The sequence below is a fragment of the Delphinus delphis genome, chromosome 4 (assembly GCF_949987515.2).
Source record: "Delphinus delphis chromosome 4, mDelDel1.2, whole genome shotgun sequence".
In the NCBI taxonomy this organism is placed as follows: Eukaryota; Metazoa; Chordata; class Mammalia; order Artiodactyla; family Delphinidae; genus Delphinus; species Delphinus delphis.
In genome coordinates, this window is record NC_082686.1 from 119999956 (window position 1) to 120013789 (window position 13834).

The window sequence follows — 13834 nt, forward strand, 5'->3', positions numbered from 1 at the left end:
CTCTTGCCAGAAGGAAAGCTCCCTGAGGGCAGGCATTTTTGTCTTTTTTCGATAGCTGACTTATTTCAAGTGCCCAGAATTGTGCTTTGCCCATAAATATTTGTTGAGTGTATGAATAAATTGATTCGTTTACGATTAATATGGCACTGAGGACCTACCATGTGTCACACCCTCTCAGGTCCTAGGGATGTGGTGGGAATGAGCTACGGTCCTGGCTCCTGCAGAGTCTGCAGCTAGATGATTGTTTACCATCCCAGTGACCCTACTTAGACTAGTCTCACTAATAGGTAGAGGGTATATTTATCATATCAAGGAAGAATAAGAATTAAAACATTAATTTCTGGAGGGCTCCTTCATTACAATCCCATCCATAATTCATACAGAAAGGGAGACAGATTGGGTCCAGGTTTTGAGGAACTTCACAAAGAAAGATGTTATTACAATGAGCAGTCTGCCCAGGAATCAGTATTTGAAGGGCTTTTATTCCTTGAGATGGAGGCCAGCTGGCTGGTCTTGCCCACATTTTATCTCATCTGAAGGCACTCTCGCCTTTTTGACTACGGCTGGAAATCAGCATCTAGGACATAATCTGATTGGAGCGACAGCATCAACCAACTCCCTTGGGAATGAAGGTACAGCCCTGGTAATTTCTTTGAACTTAACAATGAAAGGGAGACTTTAAATAAAACCCTTGAGACAGCATTCCTTTTCATGCACGTCTAACTGGACTTGATCATAGGATTCCGTCTTGATAAGTCTGCTCTTGATTCCCTGGAAAGGTGGACAGCTCCCGTAATGACGGCAGAGGTTTCCTCCCTTTACTCAAATGTGTCAGGGCAACAAGAGCACCTCTTGGTTTTGACTTTATGGCTTTTTTAAACGATAGGGTCACTTGGTCTTTTTTGGGGGGTGGGGGGATTATAGCACAAGCATCATGGAGATTTATTTACTTGTATTCAAAAATACTGTGGTGAATAATTTGTATTGTGTGTTTTGACTCTGCTTACCTCTTTGATGGAAAAGTACTTTATAACTGATAGGCATTTCAGCAGATCAAGGAGATTCATTACCCTGGCGGTTTTTCATTTTCAGATAGGAATGAGTAGAAATTATCCAATTTCTCTTTTTATAATAACGTCCAATACATTTAGTGTCCAATTTCACACTGCCCCTTGATTTATAGCATTTGCCAGATTAATCAAGATCTGCTGATATTATAAAAGGTTGGTGTCTCTTAACCCTATGAAGCCCAGGAGGCAGGCATATAGAACCACACAAGGATTAAAACTGTCTGACTCTCATACACACTCCAGAAAGCAATTCATTTATACTCTGTTTACTCGTGTGTTTCTATCTTGTCCTACCCTGCCCCACATCTTGAGGAAATGTGCAGATTCTTGGCAGCAGCAGCAGTCTCTCAGAAACCTTGATTAAAACCACCCATATAGTAAAGTAAGTGGGGAGTTGCATACCAAACCTTTAGTGTTTCAATGGTTTTGAAGTTTAGACAGCCTGTGTCTTCCTTATCTTTGCACATCAGGTTTTCATTTAGGTGTCTTCCTACCTGATCTCTGCCTCACTAGAGGGCGATGTGCTGCAGAGGGCCTTCGGGGCAGGCTCTCCTGGCTCTGCCAGAAGACATGCAGATGGCCAGCACACACATGAAAGGATGTTCAACATCGCTAATCATTAGAGAAACGCAAATCAAAACTACAATGAGGTATCACCTCACACAGGTCAGAATGGCCATCATCAAAAAATCTACAAACAGTAAATGCTGGAGAGGGTGTGGAGAAAAGGGAACCCTCTTGCACTGTTGGTGGGAATGTATATTGATACAGCTACTGTGGAGAACAGTATGGAGGTTCCTTGAAAAACTAAAAATAGAACTACCATCTGACCCAGCAATCCACTACGGGGCATATACCCTGAGAAAACTGTAATTCAGAAAGACACATGCACCCCAATGTTCACTGTGGCACTATTTACAATAGCCAGGTCATGGAAGCAACATAAACGTCCACCAACAGATGAATGGATAAAGGAGATGTGGTACATATATACAATGGAATATTACTCGGCCATAAAAAGGAACGAAATTGGGTCATTTGTAGAGACGTGGGTGGATCTAGAGACTGTCATACAGAGTGAAGTAAGTCAGAAAAAGAAAAACAAATATCGTATATTAGCTCATATATCTGGAATCTGAAAAAATTGGTATAGATATCTTATTTACAAAGCAGAAATAGAGACACAGACTTAGAGATAGAGAACAAATGTATGGATACCAAGGGGGAAAGGGGGGGTGGTGGGATGAATTAGGAGATTGGGAATGACATATATACACTATTGATATTATGTATAAAATAGATAACTAATGAGAACCTACTGTATAGCACAGGGAACTCTACTCAATGCTCTGTGGTGAGCTAAATGAGAAGGAAGTCCAAAAAACAGGGGATATATGTATACGTATAGCTGATTCACTTTGCTGTACAGTAGAAACTAATACAATATTGTAAGGCAACTGTACTCCAATTTAAAAAAATGGGCACAATAATAAGATAAAAAGCATATGGCACATAGTAGCACTACACTATGATACATGCATTCCTCTCCCCAACACGCACATACTTAGTTTCTTCTAATTTATGTAATGTTTCAAGTTCCAGCATCTTTTTCAAGGTGGCCTTTATCATGAACTACAGTATATGATGCTATGTTGACATGTGGATGTGGTTCCATCTCTGCAAATATATTGAGAGTCATCGGAGAACAGGAACTAGGTGTTAAGTTGTGTTTCTTTGAATAATGTGACTGCTTTATAGATATTTAGTGACTGATGACTTAAAAGAGAGAGAGAGGCAAGAAAGGAAAGTGAAAGAGAAGTTTTATAGGTTATCTTTCTTGCTTATTTGGAAACCCTATGTTAAGCTTTCATGATGCTGGCATCTGCTCTAGTGCCTCTGAACTGGAGAAGTTCTCATGGAAGAATATCCTGTAATTTTTCCTTTCCAGCCTCTGTGTTGTGCTGTAATTTGTTCTATTGCAACTACTAACCACCTTGGCCTCCTCTTGCTGGCCCCATCCAATCTGAGGGCACAGGTTGGAAGAAAAATCCTTATTTCTCCAGAATCTACTGGTTCTGTCTTGAAAATGCCTCTTGTGCCTGCCCCTTCTCCCTATCCCCACAGCTACTCCCCTAGGTCAGGTATTCATCTCATCTCATTTGGATTCAGTTCCATAACCTTCCATCTCTCCCCACCCCAATCCATAACCTCTGCTGCTGGACCAATTGGATGTGGGTAGAGTCCTTATCATCTCAATGCCTCTGATGATAGAATCATCTCCCTCAGTCTGGTCCCCAGCACCCTCCATGACCTCTCCACACCCAGCTCTCTCAGCCTTACACCCATCTCTTTATGTCTCCTGGGCTTCATGTGGTCCATCCCATGAGCCTCTTCTGACCTCTCTCCTACCGTTCATGTTAACCCCTTTTGTGGTCACCCAGTATTGCCCTTGACTATGGCTCTGGACCCTGTTTTCTTTCAGGCATGGCTCCTGTGCTTCTTCGTCATCAAGCTTTCCCAACCTTCAGCTGGAATAAACACCTCCTACTGGCATCCCTTAGACCTTATCAAGATACCTTTTAAAATATTTATCCCTTTCAATCTTGTCTTATGTTTAATATAATATTTCATATATTTTGCATGATAAAAAATTCTATTTGGGGATGTCTTTTCTCTCCTACCTTTTTTTTTAAACATCTTTATTGGAGTATAATTGCTTTACAGTGTTGTGTTAGTTTCTGCTGTATAACAAAGTGAATCAGCTATATGTATACATATATCCCCATATCCCCTCCCTCTTGCGTCTCCCTCCCACCCTCCCTATCCCACCCCTCTAGGTGGTCACAAAGCACTGAGTTGACCTCCCTGTGCTATGTGGCTGCTTCCCACTAGCTATCTATTTTACATTTGGTAGTGTATATGCGTCCATGCCACGCTCTCACTTCATCCCAGCTCACCCTTCCCCCTCCCCATGTCCTCAAGTCCATTCTCTACTTCAGTGTCTTTATTCCTGACTATCTTGTAAGCATCTTGAGGACAGAAGGCATGACTGTGTCTTTGCTTTTTAAAGAAGTTTTTTGTTTTTTTTTCCCATTATAAACCCAATGCACCTGATTCTCTGAGTTGGAGGAAAGGCATTGTAGATAATGAGAAAGTTGGAGTCCAATAACCTTGTATTTTCTTGATGAAGAAGACAGTAAAGTCAAGGTTTTAAAGTAAGAGTTTCAAGTAATTTTTTAAAAAAAGTAATAATTTGCTTATGTATCTAATAAATGCTTAGCTTACATATCCATTTTCAATTATAATTCTACAGCAAATCCTACTGTCCAAAAAACTTTGCAGACTCATTACAGAAAATTTGGCAAACTCAGAAGTCAAAGCAAGGGAAAATGTCTTCACTTTGAGTCTAACACATTGCCTGACACCTTAGACTTTCAGTAAATTATCTTTAAGTAATTAATCAATGAAATCAAGCTTTCCAGGAGATAAGGGCTTTGGAATGAGAGGGCCAGGGACATGAAAGCCTCGGGCAGATTTCAGAGCAGCCAGTAGAGTGGCAGGATCTGAGGGGTGACAGAAAGCCCCACTTAGATCTCTCCCAAAGGGTCCCAGCTTGAGTGCCACTCAGTCTGAAATGGCACATGAGAATCCATCTCTCTACTCCGCTTAGTCAAACCACTAATACACCTGGAGGACTACCATAATTATATACAAAACAGGATTGCTCCACACATGTTACATCCTTTCCTCCTTCGAGGGACATAGTGGGGCTGGAGATAGGACCGGAAGGAATCGTGTAGAAAGAGAAGTCACAGACCCTGACGCTAAACCTTTAAGATGATTGTGCCAGCCTTTATGTCACTGTAATCAACCCCCTAGGCCCTTTTTCCTTACCCTCCCTCATCCTCAAGGCAGGCCTTTCCTGCTTTACCTCTAGTCTCTCTTTGCCCTTCTCGTGCTCCAAGCTCCTGTCAATCAGCCCTCACAGCACCTCTTCAGACACAGGGGCCATGGGGGCTCCCTCCTCCATGGGGAGAAGTAGGTTCAAGTCTGCATGAGGCTCACACTCGGTGTCTGTGGTGAGAGACTGGTGGGCACAGGGTCTGGTCTTAGCTGACAGGCTCAGCTCATTACCCCATCCCGGGCATGCCCCTCTCCCACCCCAGGTGACTAGAGAGCCAGACCCTGGCCTGTGAACATTTAATATGAGAGCACTTAGCATTCACGTGACACCCTGTTACCTGTCACGCTCACAAAACATCCTGAGGCCTTCAGGTGGAAACTGCTATAAATGCAAACAGCCTCAGTCAGACCTTGTTCGGTCCCTCAGCAAATGAGAGGTGAGTTACTGTCCTGTTCCGTCGAGTCCCTTGCGATTTGGTCAGATGATCTGTGAAAATCAGAGCAGAAGCAAGGGCCTCTCCCTTGCTTTCTTCACGGCGCGGATGGGAGAGGCAACAGTGAGAAGTACAGCTGCCCTGACTCTTGTCTAATATAGCAAAATAAAATATTTCCTCTTCATGGACAGTAATTTGTGACTAATTAGGCATCAGTGCTTTCTGGCTGACCAGCTGCAATGCAGAGGTCAGCTGGTGTGTTTCCTAACAGATCAAAAAGAGAGAAGGCAAATGCTTGTCACGGGGAAATGAGCTTCCTTAGCTGGGATGCTTGGCCGAGTCTGTGGTAGCATTGCTGCTCTGTCTGCATGGGTCTGCCTGAGCCACCTTCCTCCTAGTTAACTCACCTTTCATGGGTTCACTCAGAAGTCACTCCCTTCCAAAGGCCTTCCTCCACTCCCTGGATTATGTATAGCCAGGCACCTAGCTAGATCCTCCGGTTATGTTTCAGTCTTGTGTGCCCTTTGTGTACAGCTCTAATCAGAGGATTATCATCTCACACTTGATTCCGCTTGTTCCTCCCACCAGACTCGGAGCTTCCTGATGGCAGGACTGGGTCTGACTCGGTTCCCCACTATTGCTCCAGCCACAGAAGCTGCCGCTTAGCAGATGCTCAATAAAACTGAATGAAGGAATTGCAGACTGTTAGCACTGGAAGGGACACTGAAGCCCCCAGAGGTGACATAATGCGTCCAAAGACACAGTGTCCCTTATAGCAATCACATTTTCCTGATTTCGAATTCCAGGTTCCTTCCCACATTCACTTGTGAGGCCCCCTGCCTTCAGAATGAAACGGGTCACTTCCAGAGCTACCCTGGTCCTCGGCCTCAGGCTCAGATTTCAGGATGGTAATCAGTGGACATAGGGTGGCTAGAGGAAGGGGATGCCCAGTGCGGGTCCTGTCATATTCAGCACCTTCAGATGGTTCGTGCAACCTGCTTCCTTTGAGGACTTGGGATACTGTATTGAGCTAAAGATCTAAGACTTTAACCCAGAAAAACAGCTGATCTCTATTAGAAGAACATTCGAGGCCCGAGGCAGCTCAACAGGCAGAAAAGTAGGTCAAGTTAAATTCTGTACACAGGGAGATCTGTGGCTAAATGATGGGAGGCGTGTTATGATCCCACTGATACAGTCTCAGGGAAAGAAAGATTCCCCACCCCCTAGTCACCAAATTGGAGGAGGAAAAAATGAAAGGGTTTTACTTACTAGAAACATCTTTTCTGTCCAGGGAAGAAAAATAGCTCTTAAGAGTGTTCAAGAAATAATTTCAATCAAGAGCAAGGCCATAAACATAACAGCATGAACAGTACAGAAGGATGTAAGAGCCAGGTGCACCAGGAAACACACTGTCTTTAAGTTAAACGGCTGGGTTCCCTCTTATGGTCAGTAGAAAATCATAGAGGGGAACTGTTAGCTTGGCATTTCTTTTTTCAATAGTAAATCAATGGATCCTTCATTTTCACTAAATTGTTTTCCTGCCCTCCAGGGAAAATATGACACAAGCATAATGCAGATGAGGAAAGGAAAGGCCAGGCTGGGACAAAACCCCCTTTTATAAAAGAACCTTCCTTCAGCTTGACAAATGGATGAAGCAAAATGTGCTTATACAAGCAAAACAATTAAACAGGTCCATACGGTTTAGAACTCGCATGGATCAGTCGCAGGTGGTAATTCAGCCCATTGCTCGTCAGGTGTGCGCTGTGGGGAGGGGCCGGGGGCGGGAGGCCCAGTCTCTGCAGAATGGTGGCTTCAGAGCAGCAACTCTGTACTCCCTTCACAGAGCAGAGGTTTATGTGGGATTTGGCAGTGCCCAAGTTTCTGTGTTTCCAGAGCAGGGTGGAGACGGATTCTACCAAGTGTCCCCCTGGGGCGCATGCGTGTGTGTGTGTGTGTGTGTGTGTGTGTGTGTGTGTGTGTACGCATGCGCACGCACACGCGAGGTAGGGGCTGGGAGGGAGTGTGGTGGAATTCTGCCAAAGAAGTACACTCCAGGGTACAGCCCGAAAGCCATCTCTGCCTTCCAGCCTGAGAAATCGTCTAGCTTAGTTGTTCAGAAACATGTGTCTGAGATTCACAAACACATGAGATTTAAAACCTGGGGAGTTTTTAAAAATGCAGATCCCCAGCCCCACTCGAGACAGCGGAATTGGTCTCCCAGGGAAGAGTAAGAACACTATCTTACAAGCCCTTAGTCTGGAATGACCCACAGGGTTTGGGGCCCTTTGGTCCGTCCAGCACCTGCCTTTGGCAGCTGAGGAAACCAAAGTTGAGATTGTTGGAGCAACACGGATCTTGAACCTCTGATCAGGGAGTGGACCCCAGTCTTCAGAGCCACAACCCACCGCCTTTCTTCAGCAATGCGGTTGCTGGAGGACTCAGGGGCTCATTTGACTGAGGAAGGTCACACTGCCGCTGGCTGAACTCAGGCTTCCCCGTTCCAAGCCCAGGGCTATTGCTACAAGATGCTGCTTCCTTTGTCCTTGCTAAGGTCCTTCTGCTTGTTGATTCAGTCATTTATGCAATTGTTCAATTTGTACAGTGTTAACCTTGTGCGATTGCCCACTCTGTGCTACTCACAGCTGCAAGGGGTGGGGATATAAAGTTAAATGAGCGGTGTCTATATCCTAGGGAATAACACAGCCTAACACGAGTGACAGCAGTAATAATGCACAACAATTGTAGGAACTTATTACTTGCAAGGCACTGTTTGGAGCCTTTTCTGTTTACTTAGTTAATCCCTCACAATAACCCTGTGCAGTAGGTGCTATTGTCCCATTTTGCAGATGAGAAAACAGGCACAGAAAGACTTGCTTCAAGTCACACAGCTAAAGAGACCTAAGATTTAGTACCTTGGTAGTTGGGCCTCCGAGCCTATCTTCCTAGCCACAGCCTCGCACTGCCTCTGGTTATCTCGCTGTACCTTGAGAGTCCAGTGGAGGCACAGGGTCAGTTCTCCGTGGGATCAGGAAAGGTTCACAGATGAGAAGTCACCACAATCAGCACCAGGTGGAAAGTGGAGTAGGAAGAAGAATTAAGGCAAGAAAGGCAGCCTGAGCTCTGGGGGTTCAGGAGCAGAGGATGGAGGAAGGACCTCGCAGTGGGTTACCTATCACTTCCTGGTTTGTGGAGTCATGTGGCATTCATGTGTAATCTGTCCCCCTAGTAAGGGGCCACCTTTTGGCACCATGCCATTCCTCTGTGTCGCCCACCCAGAGACCCCAATAAATACCAGGTGAATGAAAAGGAGAGGGTGGGGCAGAGAATGCAGGGACCCTGGCTCTGAGGAGAGGAGACAGTTCAGGGGCAGCTGTGGCCACAAGGACGAAGCAGAAGCCAGTCCTGCTAGGGGCAGAGGTGGCTCTTCTAAAGCTCTGGCACCTACGTCTGGGCTTTAAAGGTAAGCCCACAGTGGCTCTATGTGTTCAGGAGTTCAGAGGCTACCCTGGTGCCAAATTCAGCCTGCCCCTGACCTTACGGGCTTCCCAGGGCTGCAGAATTAGCCAATGCAAGTTGCTTTGTCTTCATGCTCACTTAAGCCACATTCAAACTGTGCTTAGAGCAGGAAAGGGACAGTTAAGATGGAGTGAATGGTGCAGGAAACAAGGGGAACACAGGCTGATGCTAGTGGAGAGTGTGTTTGACCTTGGTTTGCCGCTTTCCTCGGCAGGGGAGACCCACCTAAGGATTTTACGAGCTCTGAGAACACAGCGACTTCACGTTTCCTGTGAAATCAAAAGGTCCTTTAAGGCATTCTAATGATCTCTTTAATCGCCACCATGCTAATGTGGTTTGAATTCTGGGAGACTTCCCTACTGTTTATTGTTGACAGAGTGGGGACACATCCCAATGGGTACATGAAGTTCTTTATGAAATGAGCCCTAGGAACCTGGAGGGGTTCGCCAAGGGCCTCAGCAAGCCTCTGCTTCCCAAGGCAGGGTCTTCACTGAACATCGAGATGCTCTTTCTCTCTTTGATGAGAACTCCCAGAATGATCACAGAGGGCTTTGTGGTAGAAAACTACTTGAACGGTACATCCCCCAAAGGAGCTTTGCTGGCAAAATTGAAACTGTTTAAATATGTTCATACAGAAGACACTTTAAAAGAAGCCTGGCATAACTTTTGTGGGTTGCTATTCTACAGAGCTTGGTCCAGAACTATAGATTTAAAGATGCTGTTACTGGGAATTCTGTTCACTGAATTGAGCATCCTGAGAGGTTTGGCCCCGCTAGAGTGAGAGAAGGTGGGAGGGTGGAACCGGAGCCAGGGCTGCAGAGGCAGGCGCTGGCACAGTGGAACGCTGCCTCTTAAGTACCATATGAACCAAAATGGACATGCAGTGACGATTTCACACAAACAGCAAGTTGGACTTCCTACAGAGCAGCTTCTGAAAGGACTCAGTGTGTTGTTGGAGAACAGCATCTTGGCGCCCTGGTTCAACATAACGGAGATAATGTACTTTCAACTCCCCAGTTCGGAACGTTCACCGAGCTCTCACATGCCTAACAGCCAGACAATGGCAGCGTGATCAGCTTTTGTAAACTGCTTGCCACCCACGCAAATCCTAACTTCTAAAAGCCACGTCTTTCAAGTATCCTTCATTAACAGGGGAAAGCGAAACAGGCTGGGTGAGGCCAGTTAGTCGGCTGGGTTAGGTGTGTGACGGGCTGCGAGGGCCCGCGGGGTCGTGTAAGGAAACTGGGTGGGTTTGTGGGACCCGGTGAGGTCGGAGCTGGTGGTGAAGGACAAGGCTTTTCCTATTTCAGTTGGTAGAATGTTCTCTGAGGTTATAATCCTTTGTTTCCAGTACTTAAGCATCATCAACGGCCCTTTAAGCCGTGTAAAGTATGACTGAGGACTCCGGTTACAGCCTCTGGGAAAGAAAGGAGTTTCTGAACCCTCTGTAACCCTTTCTGGCTGAACAGACACGTGAAAGCACAGTGTACAGCAAGCCACCCTCTAGGTGAACAGAGTAGGGCAGAGGTGGGGAGGGATGGAAAATTACATTTTGAAGCAAGGTTTAGGATAATTTTATCATCATGTGCTTCCCATGTATGATTTCTCAAAGCCACCCCAAGTCTCCTGTGCACTGCTTGCGTAGGTGCCTTCTATACTGATGAGGTGAGCCCTGTGTTCAGGTTTTACGCATAATAGTGTTTTAAGATGTAACCTTATTTGCTGCTCTTTTAATTGCTGCTTTGCAATGTTTTCTCTATTTTAATTACTGTTTTAATGTGCTGCCTGTATCCCAAGATGCTTCTGTGAAGGGTACCATTTTAAGAAGTGAAGAACTAGATCAATAAATCCACATAAGGATAAGATGACATTAGTCAAACCTGTGTCTAAATGAGCGTTTTTTAATTTGCCCAGTGTTGAGTGCTAATGAGCGATAGTCTCTCTTTCAAGTGTAAGGACTGAGGTGTGATATCCAAGGTCAGACATGGAGCATGGGTAGAACTGGGAGTGGAAGGCAATATTCCCAAGGGCTCTCTTCGTTTCCAATAACTAGAATCCATGCTATCATGTTTGAGTTTGAGCTTCTGTTCTCAACAAGTCTTTAGAAGTAACAATAGCTCTAATGAAGGCAAAAGTATATATTTTCCACTTAACTCTAGCAGCAATTGAATTGTAGTTCTCTTGGCCAGGAAACAAAGTCCACAGACCCAGTTCTTAACCTGAATCATGTTACCCTTGGTCACACACTCGACTGCGTTCCTTGCCTTAGTAAAGTAGGAAACGGATGGTGGGTTCAGAGTTTCCTGAACCTGAAGTAGGTTCTGTAATGACATAACGCCTCCCCACTCCCCCACGGCCGCACCAAGCTTTGTATTTCTGGATCTCAGCACAGGCAAGGTGAAAACAATAGCTGAAATTTCATAAAACAGTAGTAGTTACGCCTAAATGTTTTTACTGACTTCCTAAAAACACGTTGGAATCAGCTCCAACCGTGTTTATAAATGAAAAAGGAAATGAAGTTCAACACCCCCACTGCAAAATTCTTTGGTCCTGAATTGGCCAGATGCCTAGATTTCCTTTACGTAAACGGGGTCAAGTGTGAGGGCAGCCAATTGTAAACTAAGGTTCTGGCCTCCTGGAGCCTCATGATCAAAGATGTCAGTGAAGACACCATGAAGTTGTGATGTAACTTCTTAGTATGGAGAAAACCCAGGCCGGTGGAAGCAACGAGCCCAGGGGTCAAGAGCCCTTGGAGCGAATGTGGTTCATGCAGCAAGAAAGAAAACACCTTTCTCAGGCCTCTCTCCCCTCCACCCAACACACACACACACACACACACACACACACACACACACACACCTCTGCTTCTACAGACTCCTTCTGTGGGGCTGGTCCTATGACTTTTTATTACTCTCAGATAGCTTAAAAAATGGTCCTCTGATCAAAACAATGAGGTGTCACCTCACTCTGGGCAGAATGGCCATCATTAAAAAGTCTACAAATAACAAATGCTGGAGAGGGTGTGGAGAAAAGGGAACCCTCCTACACTGCTGGTGGGAATGTAAATTGGTGCAGCCACTACAGAAAACAGTATGAAGGTTCCTCAGGAAACTAAAAATGGTGTTGCCATATGATCCAGCAATCCCACTCCTGGGCATATATCCAGACAAAACTATAATTCAAAAAGATACATGCACCCCTATGTTCATAGCAGCACTATTGACAATAGCCAAGACATGGAATCAACCTAAATGTCCACTGACCCATGAATGGATAAAGAAAATGTGGTACTATATATATATATATATATATATATATATATACACACACACACACACACACACACACACACACAGTGGAATAATACTCAGCCATAAAAAGAATGAAAATTGCCATTTGTAGCAACATGGATGGCCCTAGAGATTATTATACTAAGCGAAGTAAGTCAGAAAAAGAAAGACAAATACCATATGATATCACTTATATGTGGAATCTAAAATACAACACAAATGAACTTATCTATGAAACAGACTCACAGACATAGAGAACAGACTTGTGGTTGCCAAGGCAGGAGGGTGGGGGAGGGATGGATTGGGAGTTGGGATTAGCAGATGCAAACTAGTGTATATTGGATAGATAGACAACAAGTTCCTACTGTATAGCACAGGGAACTATATTCAATATCCTGTGATAAACTATAATGGAAAAGAATGTAAAAAAGAATGTATATATATGAAGCACTTTGCTGTACAGCAGAAATTAACACAATGTTGTAAATCAACTCTACTTGAAGAAAATACACTATAAAGAGAGTGTGTCTAGTATGTTATACATATGGGTGGGGCAGACTTACTTTTCATTATTTACTCTTTTGTATCTTTCAAATTTTGTACTTTATATATGCATTTCCTATTCAAAAAGAAATAAAATAATTTAAAAAAGAGTCCTCTGGTCACTTGTAATCACAGAAATAGTCTCAGGTAGTAACTATGTTCAGTCACATGTAATAATATCAGAATCTGAGTTTCATTCCAAGTGAGTTCCCTTCACCAGCTTGGGCCTGCTGCAAGGATCCATCTTTCTTTTGATCCTCCTGATGTTTCCCACTCCACTCCTACTTGCTAGCTTGTCTTCTCCAAGGTTAGGGGACAGGAGAAGGAGGAGAAGTAAATAGGCAAGAAAGGTTTCATTTGTCTGGCACAACTAAGGTGCCATTTCCTTTGGCTGTGACAGATGTTGGAAGTTGACCCGTGTGGGCATTTGTGAGGGCTCTTCAGGAAGCCCAGAGGGCTCTCTAACCTGTGGTTTCCTACATGGTTTGTGCGTTTCATCCACCCCTCCTTTGGCCCCTGAACAACCAGTTGTATAGCCCTGGCTTTCTTCCGCTGTGATCTCTGGCCTCTCCGGGTGACATTCTAGGGCCAGGTCTACGACAACTCAACACAACAGGATCAGCCTATTACACCACATGATACGTCGACAGGAAACATGCTCCTTAGATGCGTTCTCGGTGGAAACACATCAGCTTCCTAAACTGTGGCTCCCACTCTGTTGCAGGCTGTTTCAGCCAGCTCCTGGCTCTTTAGATTTCTCCAGGTGAGTCAGGCAGCAGGTCTGACACTGGGTCTCTCAATCCTCTGGGGACATTCATCAAGCCTGTCAACGGTCTCAATGAACCTCGTCTCAGGGGCTTAAGGGGAGGGGCAAGCTTCATGTGTGTTATCCCTTTCTTATACATGATGTGACCCACAGATTTATTTTGCCCAGTGGAATGTGAGTAAACATGATACACACTACGTCCAAGTGGAAGCTTTTAGAGACTTTGGAGGTTTCAGCCCTTTCTCCTGTCGTGGGAGAGAAGCATGTTCCAGATAAGGCTGCTCCTTAGCCTGGGTTTTAGGATGAGAAAAC

At 44.8% G+C, this 13834-nt stretch overlaps 1 protein-coding gene across 3 annotated transcripts in view; it reads right to left on the reverse strand.

The window, feature by feature from the left end:
* SLC9A9 (solute carrier family 9 member A9) overlaps positions 1-13834 on the reverse strand; it is a 630944-nt gene that overhangs the window by 154974 nt on the left and 462136 nt on the right. The window lies entirely within an intron of this gene.